The sequence below is a fragment of the Cyrtonyx montezumae genome, unplaced genomic scaffold (assembly GCF_038088225.1).
Source record: "Cyrtonyx montezumae isolate F1298 unplaced genomic scaffold, pur_monq_1.0 scaffold_0, whole genome shotgun sequence".
Taxonomy (NCBI): Eukaryota; Metazoa; Chordata; class Aves; order Galliformes; family Odontophoridae; genus Cyrtonyx; species Cyrtonyx montezumae.
This window is the reverse complement of record NW_027071824.1, coordinates 4559342-4575720: the sequence shown is the minus strand read 5'-3', so window position 1 is coordinate 4575720 and position 16379 is coordinate 4559342. Positions and strand designations below refer to the sequence as shown.

General features: G+C 39.6%; 1 protein-coding gene across 1 annotated transcript in view; it reads right to left on the bottom strand.

The window, feature by feature from the left end:
• The window catches only part of SUSD4 (sushi domain containing 4), a 69253-nt gene that overhangs the window by 35447 nt on the left and 17427 nt on the right, over positions 1–16379 (bottom strand). The gene's annotated exons all lie outside the window — the stretch shown is intronic.

Below are 16379 nucleotides of genomic sequence, written 5' to 3'. Positions count from 1 at the left end.
ATGCTTCCTTGTGGATGGTGACATTAATTGAGCTATCCACATACCGCTGTAACCAGGAAAGATGTTTTCAGAGTAGTATATAGCCTTGCAAGTGAAATGAAACTAAAAACGTGTAATTTCATTAGTGAAATGCCTGCAAAAATCTAAACTCTCTTTAATCCCTTAAGGGTCACTAATGCTTAAGCTTCCTTGAGGCTTCAGCTGCCTCAGAGAATACTGCCCTGTTTAAGATGTGAATCACAGCCTCACTGGCTGTCCTTGCAGAACATTCCCAACCTCAGCATGTTTGGATATCCCTTCTCACTTGGCTGAGCCTTATCCAAGCTGCTGGAAGAAAGGGATATGTTCAAATTACCAAGGAGAAACAGAGCAGCAAATAAGAGTTCCAGGGATGAGTACTTTGCATAAGTTTTATCTATAGAAACATGAAAACCATTAAGCTTCGTTCTCCTTCAAATAAACCAAGAGCATGAGCAGAAAAATAAGCAAATCACTGTGTAATGCACTTCACGGGCACCAAAACACCTATGTGCAACAACAACAAAAAAGAATGTGCATGCCATGCAAATGTCAACAAGTTCTAAGAGAGGCAACCTTCCATTGAAAGGCTGCCTCATTCACAATGCTCCACTATTCTTATTATTCCACTTACTGTCATCTCCTCCAGCCCTGTGTTCTCCAACCAACCATAAACCAACTCATCACCTAACCCTTGCACCTTCCAACTAAGTCCAGAGGAGATCCTGGTGCCCTCACATGCACCTCACATGTCATTCTGGTATCTGTGTCCCCACTTAGTAAGGCTTGCTTTGTGCCAAGGGGACACAGTAGATTCTTCCTCCTAGTAAGGATGCCAGCCCACAGTCACTCCTGCACAATCCTATTGGAAGAACAGCTGAAAAAGAGCAGCTGCTCAGAGATGCTCCCAAGAGCCATGGTCAACCTCCTCCTCATGCATGACATGTCCTAGGACACTTCTGTGTTAAATCAAACTGACATATCCCTGGAAAGCCTCAGGATTGCTGCGCTCTCCACAGAAGGCACAGCAAAAGAAAGGCGAGGAGATGGAGCCAAGACAAACTGACCACAGGGGATTGGAAGGGCTTTCCAGGAGTCACACCAGAGCTGCTTCTGGTCAGTACACCCACCAGGAGGAAAGGGGAAGGATCTGCATCCATGTGGCAGGTTCAAGCCACTGCATCAATGACAGCGGATGCAATAACAGCATCTTTATTTCAGGGGCCATGCCTCCAATTAGATACTCCAATTAGACTACAGAGCTCAGAGATGACAGCACACCCTAGCTGCTGCCTACCAGTGTAGGGCAGCAGGGAACAAGCTGAATTTTCCATTGATAGAAATGATGACAATTAATAGTTCTGTATCTGAACCTTGATACAGGATTTGTCCCTTTGTTACTTGCACATGAAGCTAAAACATATGAAAAAAAAAACACTTAAAATTGCTGGAAAAGGAAGAAGATGTAGAATCTTGAAAATGAGTTTCTTCTTATTAATGTCTTAAACAGCATAGGACTGTTCCTTTACTCATATATACTCCTTAAAATTAATATAGCTATGTCATCTTTGTAAAAAAGCATTTCATTTATAATGCAGGAAGCACTTGTTGTTTCCAGCCCTTTGTAATCTCACAACTCTGCCTGCATAATTTATGAATCCTTACAAAATGTCACATGCAACTCTGTGATCCTCTGAACCCAGCATCTCTTAAATAAAACAGAATAAAGCAGAAATTAAATTAGCCTGTGGTTCTACTGACAGAGCCAAGCTCTTCCCATCGTAGTTTGTTTTGGTTACAGAAAGTTATCATTGCTCTCCTGGTATGTGTCAGGGTAAATAAAAGCCAACTTATCACAGAAAGAGTACATCCTAAACTTCTATATTGGCATTTAGCTCTGTCCAGAATAATTTAATGGTGGCGCACACACTGAGGCCCAACCTGAGGCTTGTTCCATTCAAGCATTAGGAAGAAATAACTAACAATCCGAAACCAGGACCTACTCAAGTTTCTGCAGATGTAAAGTAAATTAACTTCTTCGTTTCCATTCATCCAGTTAGCTCAGTTTAATGATTGCTTCTATTCAAGCTGCAATCTCTAGCAGGACTTCAAAAAGTATGAAACTGGATTTTTCTTTTCTGTGCTGTGAAAAAGAACCAGCTGAAAATGAGTGTCTCCTTCCAGTTCAATTCCTTTTTTCACAGATAATACTTCAGGTTTCTAACTGAATTTTAAATATAAGATGTGCTTACATAAATATATTTACCACACTGATTAATTTTAACTCTTTCAAAATGGTTCTTCTTCAAAATGCTATTTCCGCACTCTTTATCCGAATTCTGAACATCTCCGAATCGCAGCTTCAGACAAACATGCTTTGGCATGGATGATGAGTTTTCTAAACAATCTGATTAAAAAATCAATCAAAATTGTCCACCATAATAAAATCAAGGATGCGGTAAATGCATATTAAGTTCTACCTCTCCTTCAACAAACAAGCACATTCCTAACACATTCTCCTAGTCAGCTTAAGGAACTGTAATAAAGGTAACACATGCCAACACGTGCCTGCTTCCTAGTGACCCAGAAGAATCATCATAAGGAATTAACTATGTAAAAACTAAGAATATGAAACACCAATATAGGTTCATAGGTTCATTAGGTTGGAAAGGACCTACAAGATCATCTAGTCCATATTGCTTAGGCCAAGATTTCCTTTTTACCAATTTAAATGTATAGGTGAGCTCATTATTTTTGTTTAAATCAACCAACCCCACTTGTACATTCTTCCTCACACACAAGGCTTTATAAATTATATGTCTAACGATTTCATTAGAGTTGCAATATTGTCAATGTGGGAATCCAGCCTTAGGTCACTAAGCAGGATTAATAACAGCACAGAAAGCAACTAATAAAAAGTGCCAAATAAAATAAAGCTATGCTCCCATAATTCTGTTATTGGCCAGAGGTGTTTTTCAGTATCTAGGAGCTGTTGTTTATCAGTTCTCTATATTTTGTACTCTGGGAAAAATTAATTACCTTTACTAAGAGTTGGTTTAAACATTTTTAGTCTAGACAGGCATCCCTTAGGAAACAAAGCAAAACAAACGAACAAAAAAAAACAAACCCCAACAACATAACAAATGAATCATGAGCTAGTTAGTAATATTTCTCCTAGGCCAAAGGCATATAAAATTATTCATCATTGCAAATCTGAAGTAATGAAATGTCACTTACAACATTCAGTAGAGAACCTTAACTCTGTAAGATGCAAGAATCAAATACCTTGTGATTTTGGGGTTTGGTATTTATTTTCTAATCGGTTACAGACTGCCCTATGTAGCATCATATGTTTATTGCGTGCACTAGTATGGTAATTCAACAATTTTTGCATTTCAATTGTGTAATAGAAAATGATTTTATACTTTCTCAAGAACAGACAAGGTGTATAGGGGCAATCAAGATTAATGTGTGAATGCTATAGTTATTATAACTTTTTAATAAAGAGCACACTATAGATGACTGAGAGACGTGGGATTTAAAAAGCTGGTACACACTTAATGCAGAAGAGCAGGCAGACAGTAATTCCAGCTTCTGAACTTGATTCCTTATCAGAAGTCCTGTGATGCTTCTGTATACTCTGACAACTCTTATACCTCACAGTGTTTTATTTTATACGCACATATCCATGAAACAGTGACCTTTCCTCTTAGATGTGAACTGCATCACAGTCATCCATTCTTTATTTGCATTTTCCTCTGGGTTTTTGAATGTGCCCTATTTGAGAAATACCTGGAAGTCTGCAACACTGCAGAGCTCATCTGTTTGCCTTCTGAAAAGGGTTGAACAATGAATCAACAGGCAAAAAGCAGATGCATTGCTTGCTGGCTAGTGATTTGGTAAGCTGCAGTTTTGCTGGTTCACTAGGTATCTTACCAGTGAGGACTGCCATGTTGCCTTTCGACTTTGTACCAGATCACACAGTAAAACACTTGTACTCAAATAAGGCTTCTAGCAACAGAGCAAGAAATATCAATGGGGAAGAACAGACTGACTGATTTTGGCACCAATATGGACTCAAGGATAGCGCCTGATTTCTTCCTTTGTTGAAAAGTGACTTTATGCACCTATGTTTTGCTAGCACTGCTAGCATTAGGCACAGGTTTTAGTTTGTTGTTATTCATTCTTGTGAAGGGAAACAAAATTGCTTGTTATTTTGACAGAACAAGACAAACTCATCAGATTGTATAGAAAGGAAGAAGCACAGGTAATGAAGCACTGTCATACTGAAACAGTTGTTACTTAGAATTATTCATTTTAAATGCCTTCTCCTGTGAGTTATTCTGTCCTTAATGCAAAGACTGGGAAAATCAGAGGCAGCCTAAGGTGATGCAGAAGCATATTTATTCCTTTCCTTTTGACTCCGAATTGTGTTCAATTCAATCCCTCAGTAAAGCGGAAAAACAACTCTAAAATTTGTTCCAGATACTGTTTAAACAGCTGGTTGGGAATGGGACTGTAGCAGCAGGTGCAGGGCTATCTCTACTAAAATCCCCTGTGTGCATAATCATACTGCAGACACACATACGGGCATACTCATATCATCCCAGTTGGGTGTTTTCCATTCCTTTGCTAGTACCAGTGGGCTGAACTGGCTAGAAATGAGCCCTGCAATGTCAGTTGCTGACTTTGCTCATCCTGCTGGCCATCTGAGCACTGTCAGCACGTTGGCACGGGCAGGAATAAAAACGTGTAGTAAGGGGCAAACAATAAGAAGTACTTTTCTAGGATGTTCACTGCTTAGACTGACTCAGGCCAACCAACAAAACTGTACCTTCATGATGTTACTTTGCATGCTGCTATAATGAAGGTTATAGTTAAAAGAATTATTACAGTTGAAAAAGACCACTAGGATCATCAAGTTGAACCACTCACCCATCCACACCATGCCCACTAACCACATCCCTCAGAGCCACATCTCCACAGTTCTTGAATGCCTCCAGGGATGGTGACTCCATCATCTCCCTGGGCAGCTTGTGCCAATACATTACCCGTCCTCATGAGAAGAAATGTTTATTAACACTCCACCTGAACTTCCACTGGTGCAACTTAAGGTCATTCCCTCTCGTCTGTCTCTGATACCCAGGAGAAGAAGCTGATCCCCATCTCACCATAACCTCCTATCAGACAGCTGTAGAGAGAGATAAGGTCTCCTATGAGCCTTCTCTTCTCCAGACTGAATAATCCCAGTTTCCTCAGCTGCTCCCATAGCACTTGCACTCCAGACCCTTCACTGCTTTGTTGCCCTACATTGGAAATTCAGTTATTAATAATAATTACTTACTAGTAATTAGTAATAATTATTCATCTTTATTATTATTATTGTTGTGAACAATAATAATCTCTAGATCCCTCTTTTCCATGTACAGTTTTCCAGGCCTTCTCCACAGGGGGCCTCCTAAATTGTTTCAATGACAAATGTCACAGGGATGCTCTCAACATTTGTGGCAAGGTTTTTAAGATGAAAATCTTATAAATCTTTGGTGTGTAAAGAACTCTCTGGTCCAATATTTGCCCTTTTCACACAATCTGCTTCCTCTCTTGCCATTTTCTTATCGGTTTTGCAGTTCTTCTACTAATCCAGATCTTCGTGCAGTGTCTCCCTGGTGGCAGTTTACTAAAGTCAAGACAGACACTATCTGCTCCATTTTCCTTGACTGAGAAACCAGCTGTTGTCTCAAGAGATTAACAGATTAATCTGACACAACCTTTCTTTAACACATCTATGCTTTATTTTGTTCTTAATGTACCTGCAAGATTTTTACTTTCTATAACTTAGAAAAATTCTAAAATGTGGTGAATTACTTATGTGAGAGAACTGAGTTCTCTTTTCACCATCTCCCAGATTACAGAGATTTCCAATTTTGTTTTCATCTGTGGGTATTACAGACACTATCTTAGGTCACTGCTGGAAGTTGCCCACTTTCAGCTATGCATATGACAATGAACTCATGCAGAACAGGAGGAAATTGAGGGCTGAAGAGAAACTGGAGGAGGAACAGCAGGAGTGACTTGGTAAAGGCACAGTGATGAGATGTAGTGACATGCAAAAATATGTTCGCCTGGAAACCGGCTGACAGTTGTTTGGATGGTGCTACCACTAAGAGAGAAGAGAGAAGGAGATGTGAAAAGAGGAAACCTTAGTAGGGTTCCCAGTAGGCTAAATAGGGAGCTGGAGTGGAACAGGAGGGGAAAGAAACCTCAGCCACAGGCATGGAACAAAGAGGAAGAGCAGCACACCCAAACAGGGACTTCAATGCCAGGAAGAGCCTGAGGTGAGGCCCAACTGTTTTGGAGGCTGTTAATATACCAGGAGAGCCCTCTCAAGAGTTAATGGCCTATTCTTTTGGAAGATAAGGACCTGATGTGTTCTTTTGTTGTGCTATTTTTCTGTTTTGTTTATTTGTTTGCTCTTCTGCTGACACCTCCAAAAGCTACAATGTACTCTACACTGACAACAGTGAAGTTGAGGCTGTCAGATGAAATCTAATGCCCTTTATATAACATATACAATCTGCTGGCAGGCACTTGAAAGATTGGAACTTCCAGCATTCCTGTGCACACAAAATAGGTAAAGCTGAGATACCCAATGTTCAAAATATTTACATAAAAGCCAATCTGAAAATCACATACACTGGTTAAATTTAAAGAATACAGGCATCTGTTCTTCAGAAAGTAATCACATCCCTCCCAATCACGAAAATAGACTCTCATCATTTTGAAGGACTAGAGGAAGAGGAAGCTGTTATTTAATTTTTTATGGTGCTATAAATTGACTAGCTGGGAGCTAGAAAGGTCTGGAACTAGCAAAGAGATTGCTCTTTGTTCTTATTCAAGAGATAAGAATTTTAACCACATAAACAATGAATTTATTTAAAAGTTATTTTCCTTAATAGATATTAATTTGAGGATTTCTACAGTTCCTCTTCCCCCTGAGGGTTAAATGGCTCTTTGCAGAGCAACAGCTGCAGCAAACCTAGTTAAAATAACAAGTATGCAGTACACAGATCCATACCTAGATGCTTTGCTTGAAACAGGCACCATACACAGATTTATAAGTGTGCCAGTCCCCTAGGATGTCATAATTGTGTTTGTTCTTTTAATAACTTTAGGCTCCACTGATCAGAATAAAAATTCCATGCTGAAGTTAATGCTTCATCCTCAGTTCACCCCACTGCCCTGAATTATGTAGTAAGCAGACTTAAATAAATGCAGGAGTCTGGTTCCCTCCTTACACCATAGACTCAAGCCACGCACATGATGGGTTGCCTGATTTTATTCTGGGATTTTCTTTTCAAAGCTTACGTTGTTCTTGCAAAATATTTGGCTCAGTCATTTCTTTTTATAATACCACAGATTTTCATGTCTGCCTTCCAGCATCAGATGAATTGCAATCTAATAAAACTAGCACAGGCAACATACCAAGATTCTGGACTTGCAAAAACAGTTGAATTATTTGGACATTTATGTTCTTCCTAATTATTACATGTGCAGATCTCCAACCTTTTTCTATAGCCCAAAAATTACTGAGTTAGTTAAGCAGCTTATTAAGTAGGCATAGTCTTTCAGTACCTATTCTGGCTCCAGCATGCCAATACTAATCCCATGATTACAAATGATTTTTTACTCCTCTTATGAGACTTCAAATCACTGTATAACTAAGACAGACATGTATATTACCAGTTTACATGAGGGGCACTGAGTAAAACAGAAGCAGGTCAAAAACAGTGCAGGCAATGACATGGTGGTAAACAGGAAGCTGAGCTTCCAGCCAGTCAGTACCCTGTCCAACATGGATACCATGTTAAGGTTAAATGAGCAGAGCTTGTCTATAAATACTGTTATCTTCACAATCTGGCCACCTTAGAAAGATGTTTAGCTCTGTGGTTCTGCCTCCCTGGAGCCGTTATCCTCACTAGTAAAGGAACAGTTATGGTGGGGTCACCCTCAGCTCCCAGGTCCTCCTCTGTGGAGCCCCACTCCCTCTGCTCCCTGCCACTGGCCAGGACACACACGGCATCAGTTCCCTTTCACTGCTTTCTCTTCCTTTTTTTGTGAAGTCCAAGTTCTTCATCCTGCGCCGTACCTTTCTTCCGCATTCTCCACAGGATATACTTCAAACTGCTTTGCCTTTTTTCAGGCTTGAATTTACCTTTTTATGCCACCTCCCCATCCTCCATTTCTCCCCACACGTCATGTTGTCTTTTAAATCCCCCCTCAGAGCCCCAGTTACATAATTTATTCTTTCCGGGTGCCAGATCCAGCTGCTTTCCTTTTGAGGGCTTTTTCTCTACAAGGCCTTTGAGTTTAGGTTGTAAAATCCAAAGACAAGAAAACATCTTTCCACACTTGGTGGTCTCTTACATCATCTGCCCTATCTGTGGCCTGAAATTTTTCAGCTTTTAATTAATTTTCTGTGCTTCTCCACAGGCACTTTCTGGAATTTCTTCACTTGCTATTAATTTTCCATGAACGCACTGCCATACCTACAAACAGAGAGGCTGCCATTGATCTGTTCTGCCTTACTGTCGAGATTAGAAATACCTGTTCCCGCTATGAAAAGAAGTACCACTGCTCCCGATTTCTGACTCGAGCCATTTTGCAGCCCACATGCTGCTCACCAAAGGCGCATCAATCACCACACATCAGGCAGCACTGACCTCCACAACCACCCACAGCAGTTACAAGTTCCCACACTGAGATGGTGCCACATGGTGTGAAGTGTACACCTTGACCTAATGCTCTTTCCCTCTCACAAGGCATACCTGCCTTCCATGCATTTAGACCTACTGCTCTCTTAAAACACAGCATCTTGTGTGCTGTCTGCATTGTGAAGAAACTTGCTGCTGGACAAAGTTATAGGGAAAGAGAACATCACATTGTTCCCTTAAAGCTAAGATTAAAAGAAAGATTAAAGGATAGCCCAGATATTCCTCAGCTACAAGAATATGGACAACTGATATCTACAGTCCCTTGTTAAAATAGCCTTAGGAGCAACCTGAATGCTTTGCTGTGTTAGGATTAGGCCTGACTCTGTGAGCACAACTGTGTATACCAACATGCCACTCAGAAAGGAACTGTTGGTAGAGCCTGCACACCATGCACACACATACATGTTCACATTCATAAATGTGTATTCTGTGCTATAGCTTCAACATATATCTTAAAATGTAGCACGTCTCCCATTTCAGGGATATGATTATCCATACCTTACACAACATGTAAAATACAAAAGCCTAATTGAAAATGGAGTGAAGACAGAGGTCAAAGGATTGTATCCCATGGAAAAACTAAGGGAACTCTGATATACCTTAAAACTTATATAAGCAATGCTTGCTTGAAACACTACAGCTTTCCCTTAGATAGCAAGGGCTGCTGTCTCAACTCTTACCAGCTGCTCTGCAATGTGTGGAGGAATTACAAGTATAGATACTCCAAGTTGGGATGAACGCATCATACATTTGGAACTCATCTAAACAGTAAGCAGGGAAACTCAGTCTAATAGGCAAAAATCCCATCTTGTTACACTTACTTTTGAAAAACAGCATACTCAAATGAGGGAGGAAATTGTTTTAATGGGATTTATAACAGTAATGAAGAGTTACATTCTTTTTGTAATGACATTGTGTGAAACATTTTCTCTTTTGGGAGTCAGCTTCTGAAGTATTTTAATCTGTCTCACCATTCAGCAAAACTGAAATCCTCATGAGTATCAGGCCTGTACATAACTCAGGTAATAACCTTCAATTACCTCTCCATTTTTGTTTTCTTTACACAGTAGATATAATGCTTGTTCAAACTTGCACCAACCAGCAGTCCATCAAAAGAAATTTTTCCCTAATTCACAACTGTGTTGTTTGAGGACAGATGAGGGTGGAGGGGGGATCACAGTATTACCAAGGTAGGAAAAGACCTCAAAGATCATCTATCCCAACCATCCACCTACCACCAATATTGCCCACTAACCATGTACCTCAGCACCGCATCTCCACAGTTCAAACATCTCTGGGGACAGTGACTCTATCACCTCCTGGGTAACCTGAGCCAGTGCCTCACCACTCCTTTGGAGAAGAGATTTCTCCTAACATCCAACCTGAATCTTCCCTGGTGCAACTTGAGGCCATTACCTCTCTTATCATGGAGCAGCAGACTGTGAAGACCCAGAGGAGTATAAACTAAAACCTTCTGAGTATCTATTCATGGCCTACAAAAAAAAAAAAACAAAACAGATGGACAACACAAGTACAGACAGCAATGGCACTGCTTAAAACCAGCCCCTGCTTTGGCACACGGCAAAGGTGCCAGGCCTGCCTCTCATATCACCACGGGGTCCCTGAAATCCCCTTATAGCTGGTGCCCCCAGAGCCAAACCGGAGCTTCCCAAGCTCAGCTGTGACAACAGACTATGCAAGCTCTTCACTCAGGAGATGAAATACATTAGGTTTAACTTCTTTCATCAAGACTATTTGCCAGATGGATTCCTAACAAACAACAGAATTGAGCTGTTGAATTATTTTACATATGCTCTGAAAGCTTGGGGGGAAAAAATACAACAGATGAAGCTAATGGGAACTGAGAGATGTATTTTTGAAAACAACATCATTACTTCAAAAAATGTCTGCGCATTACACTAATATATATATATATTTTTTAAGTAAAGTCAAAGCTTACCAAGTTTTCCACACCAGGTGACATAACATCATATTTTTAAAAAAGTCAAAAAGAGGCTATGTTTTCAAACTGTAGATCTCATGTTCTGTTCCTATGTGAAAGTACTGCTCAATAGCAGTGGTGAATGAAATATTTTAAAAGTAAAGCTTATATTATTGCTTCTGTAGTTTTGGAATGCCAGACCTATTTAAGTTAATGTAACCACCAGAGGGAGCCTCTGATAACTTTATAAATAATAAAGAGCTATTGGAAGTGACAGAGAAATTAACAAAAATAATTATAGTTGAGAAATTGAGTTCTAAGAAGCAGCAGTCTTGCCTCAAGACTAAATTCTATTTCAGTGAAAGGTTTTGTAAAAAGATGAAATTTATAGTATAACTTGCTCACTTTTTCATACTTCATGGAAAGTATGCAAAGAAAGGACAAGAACAAGACTGTGATAGGAGCACCTTTGATTAACAGTTGCCTCATCTAAAAATGCAGTAACTCTTTCATCTTGGTGAGTAGCTAGAAGCAATGCAGATTGCTCAAGTGAGCCAGCTTTTTACCACCGGATATTAGTACAGAAATACACTGAGGTAGTAAAAACACTATCCATTTTTCAATATCTAGCTACAAACCTTTTAGCAGATTTTGCAGAAGAAAACATAAAGCTTGTTTCCTATGCATGCAGTGTATGTATACAGTTTTCATATGCATCACGACTGCCTTGCCAAGCAGATGGATGAAAGCAGAGTTCTTCAAAGAACAGAGTGGAGCTTTCTCAGACCTCTCAACATATTGCACAATCTCCCTCAAGTTCCCTCGACAGCTGACCTTCAAAATGTCATTAAAAATATGAAATATTAAAAGTACACTACTACGAAGAAGCATCTGTGTTTTATACCCTAGTTCTTCCACGGCTCTTCAGAAGAAATCTGCCTTAAAGCACATATTGCTTAGAGGATGAAAGAGGATATAGTGTGTTTGTGTCTGGTAACTTCCACAGTACATTTATTGAAATATTCATCACTTGTTCTAGTCTCTGAACTACTTCTGAATTGCTTATGCTGTTTTTCAGAAGATCCTTGCCATATAAAGACTTTGAATGTCATTATTCTTAACTATCACCCTTCTAACCAAGAAATCTTGCCAGAGGGGCTTTACTTCACAATCACAAGAACTTGGGTTTTAGCTTACTTAGGGTGGAACTGGGATGTTTTCTTTTCTCTTCCTACTAAAGATGGAAAATGTTGTCAAGCAAATACCAGACTGTTTTGCTAGATGACGTGTGGTACTTACCATACTCTCTCAAGATGCTTCTCTTGTATGCTAGGGGACTTCAGTTCTTTCCCACATTCCAGGTAAATATCCTACTGTAACACTGATCATTTGTGTTATCATTTTTCTTTCCCATATCTGAAGTAGCTCTGCATAGACAACCTGGGTTAAAATAGGTGATTGCTCTGAGAAAGAACACAAGTGTCAATAATGGGCTTAGACATAAAAAGGCTGAAAGAATGGCGAGATGAGCAATGCTGACTTTAGGTTTTTGTAACCTAAGGGTCCGTGCAATCCAATGTCCTTTCAACCTCTTCCAGCATGTCATTTACTTTAAGAAAGCAAACTGATGTTTTCCTTCGTGTAGCTCAGTTCTGACCAACAATCCTCTGGGCAAAAAGCCAAGTATTAAGTATCTGCAAACGCTGATACAATGAACACTGGTGTTTGATCAAATCTTGGCAGACTTATCTGCCAATAAAACACACCTGTAGTACTCAAGCCTCACACCTGGACAAATTATGTTCCTGCACCAAAAACTGATAACGCAGGAACACTTCAAATTACTTACTGTGAAAAGTAACTTAATTGGGCACAATTATGTATTTTGTAAATCTTGTTCTAACATTTCCTAGAATCCTAAGCTATGAAGGCAGAGAGAAACCAAGCATGGAAAATTTCATCCGAACAGTCGTCATGTTACCGGGCACTGAAAACAAGGATTCCTAATGAGGCAGCTTTAGCTACAGGTGCCAACAACTCCAGCTTCCTTAACACATCACAGCCCCTCTCATCTACACAGCTGCTCATCACACCTAATATAATCATCGTTACATAACCAGCCCTAGCACACAGCACTTGATATAAATGTTGATGTCATGGTGATTTTGACAAACAACATTTCTATTAACATGCTACCTCCAGCTCTCCCAGCTCACTGACTGCAGACTGTCTCCCAAGATGTTCCAATTCCTCCCTGTGGAGGTTTTTCATGTATCTTAATAATAATTCATAACATTTCTATTGCACCTTTTACTTTTACTCCCACTGACACATTCAGCTGTGACTTTCAGAGCAGCAGTAATATTGTTGAAGCTGTGATTGCCTTCAGTATGCACCAAGGCAATATTTGCAGGGAAAAGAAATACATTTTGTTGGAGCAATTAAGATCATTATTAAAAATGAACCATCTCACAGGCATGAAAGGCCCTCCTCATGAACTCTGTTTTATTGTTCTTACTACAGTTATGAACTAAAAAATACTCATGTAATGGCAGGCTGGACAAAGATTCGACTGATCGTGAATACAACCTAACAAGGTTTCTGGAGTTTAAAGTTTGGAAAGATTTTAGAACCAGAAGCAAAATCTAACCAAAGTAGAAATGTATTTCCAAAAGCCCTTCTTTCCCTCTTTGCACTTCTATCTTTACTGATCTCTTTCCTCTTTCAATATTTATAAAAATAAGTGTGTAACTATTTAAGTTTTATGCAGAAAATTAAAAGATGAATAAATACATGCCAGAACAAAGAAGACACTGTAGATCAATCTAATGCAACAGCAATAAAGAAGAAAATAAGATAAAGTCACTTTGCAGACCTTTTCTTAGCATTTATTTTTCCTAGTTTCAGCAATCATATGCTCAACATACAATAGCCTACTCCTAGTCACATACCTAAAGGCCAAAATACAGTAAACAAACATAAGTTAATATGGTCTAAAAAGCATAAATAGAATTTTCCTTTTTACATGAATATAAAGTGCTAGAAATGAAAATATCAGTATGCTTAGTGAGGGGGACAGATTTCTTCCACGGGCTCAGCACCTCCCCAGCTCCACATAGCTAACTTCTACAGCCAAACATAGTGCAGAGTTGGCATCTCTGCTGGCTCTGGGAAAGGTCATGAGGACAGCAAGCCTGATGCAGGCACCTGAGCAAATGAAAAATCCATTTCACATTTGTGAGGTCCTTTAATACCTATTTAGATAGCAGAAATCTTTTATCACTGTTGAACTAAGGTCACTGAATCAGAAGCTTAAAATATAACTGTTTCTTTATCTCTCTGTCCAGACTCAAGGTCTCAAGGCCATCATGGCTTTTATGTAAGCAACCATGAGATGCCGCCAACAGAGCAGTCATTTTATTGCTATACAATCAAAACATGGTTGCTTGGTGTTCAGAATCAGAAATAAGCAAAAATGTCTCAAAAATGTATATATGTCTATGAAATTGGTGATGTTGCATTTTAATTCTTAAAACCATCTACTCCATTTCCCTGTTACGTTTTCTGCACTTGAAAGACTTTTGATCCTACATGTGTAATGGGGATGTACGTCTAGGACTGACTGTGAGACAATTAACTATAATAGCCAGCATATTCCAATAAAAGCCAGTTGATATGACCTTCTGCATCTTTGTTTTACCAAAGCCAGAAACACTCCTGCTAAGCCATCTGTTTCTATTACAAAAGCAACAACACAAGGACACTGAAGAACGTGAGCTGTGCCCTAACAGTTTGGTCCTGTGTACACCAAGACAGCATGCAGTCACATTGTGTTTCATAAAGAAAATAATGCAACAAACCATTCCTGAGGATAGTAGCCAGGCTATGTTAAAAACACCTATATCAGTCATAATACCAATAACAGTGACGATAAGAGTAAAAACAGACCACAGCATCAGGCCATACTAACATTGCCATAGCTTTTTATTTTCTAACAGTCACTCCCTTACATTGCACTATAGACCTTTAACTCTGCACTGAAAGCATTGCTAAATTGATTCACCTTGATCAAGCACTACATATTTGTTCTGGAATAAAGTTATATGAAAAAGGGAAGGAAAGGTAGATTACATGCTGCCAAAAATAAGTATTTCCTAGGAGATATTTTCAGGCTGGCATCATTCAGGTTTTTGAGTATGAGCAAAAATGTCCACATGTGGACTATACATACAAATCCTGTTGTATACACCTGAAAAATGTAAATAGCAGGCCTTAGATCTTCAGTTGCTTCTTTTTATTAGAAACACACTGCACTTCACATCCATCTTCCCTTGAGACCATATCCTTTGGACATGAGCTGCACATCACAGTCCCCAGGACCCAGCAGTGTACCCGTGTGGCCAAGAAGGCCAATAGAATCCTGGGGTGCATTATAATGCAATGTGCACAAAATGGCACATAGGAAGTCCCATCCAAACACAAAGAAAAACTACTTCACTGTGAGGGTGATGGAGCATTGGAACAGGCTGCCCAGAGAGGCTGTGGAGTCTCCTTCTCTGGAGACAGTTAAAACCCACCTGGATGCCTACCTGTGAGACCTGCTGTGGGGAACTGCTATAGCAGGGGGTTAAGACCAGGTGATCTCCAGAGGTCTCTTACAATCTCTACAGAACAATCCCCACAACTACATAAAATCTATATAATGGATCGAGAGTCTTTTTTCTTTGACCAAGATGAAAGACAGGTCAGATAAGGAAGCCTTTTCTGTTGATTTGTGCCATATGACAGAATAACAGGACCATACAGATTGGAAAAGACCTTCTGATCATCTTGTCCATTGCTCCAGCTCAATCAGAGTAAGCTACAGTGAGTTGGTCAAGACTATGTTCAGTCAGGTTTTGAGTATCTCCACAAATGGACAGCCACAACCTTGCTGAGCAACATGTTCCAGTACTGACAATTCTCATGGTCCTGCTCTGCAGAGCTGCTTTAATCAGTCAATCCCAAGCTGATCTGTAAGCTTCTGTCTGAAAATGATCTCCTTTAAAACGTGTGCCTGCCTAACCTTGGACTTGGGTGTGGATGCACAAGTAGCACTTTAGAGCAGGACAGGCAGTGGAATTTTTTACAACTGACTATGAAGTATTGATTCCTCTCAGACATTCATATACTATCAGAAGAGATAACTGGTCTCTCTGGTAAAGATAGCTTGGTAGGACTCAAGTCTCCGCTGTACATGAGAAGATTAACTCCCAGTGAACGCCAGGAGATTCTATTTCTGCTATGAAAGAAAACAGATTCTCTACTTCATACAACCGTAAGTCCAAAACACAGATGAAACTCTTAGTGAGCTCTCTTGATTCCCAGCTCCAGCCAAAGGATCAGTCAGCCTTTGAAAAGGTAAATATTTTAAAGAATTGGCTACCTTCAGATGCAGGTGGCAACTTCAACTCACAGATCCCACACATATACGATATGGTTGTGATCTCAAAAATTATTGTTATCAAAACAAAATGGAAAACTCATGTCGTGGTCTAGGTTTCTCCGTAGTGATTTTCTCATGAGAAAATGCACAAGAAAAAAATATTACCATGTTGCACTCTTTTTTAATGCACTGCAGAAGAAAGGGTAGATTTATATTGTCAGGC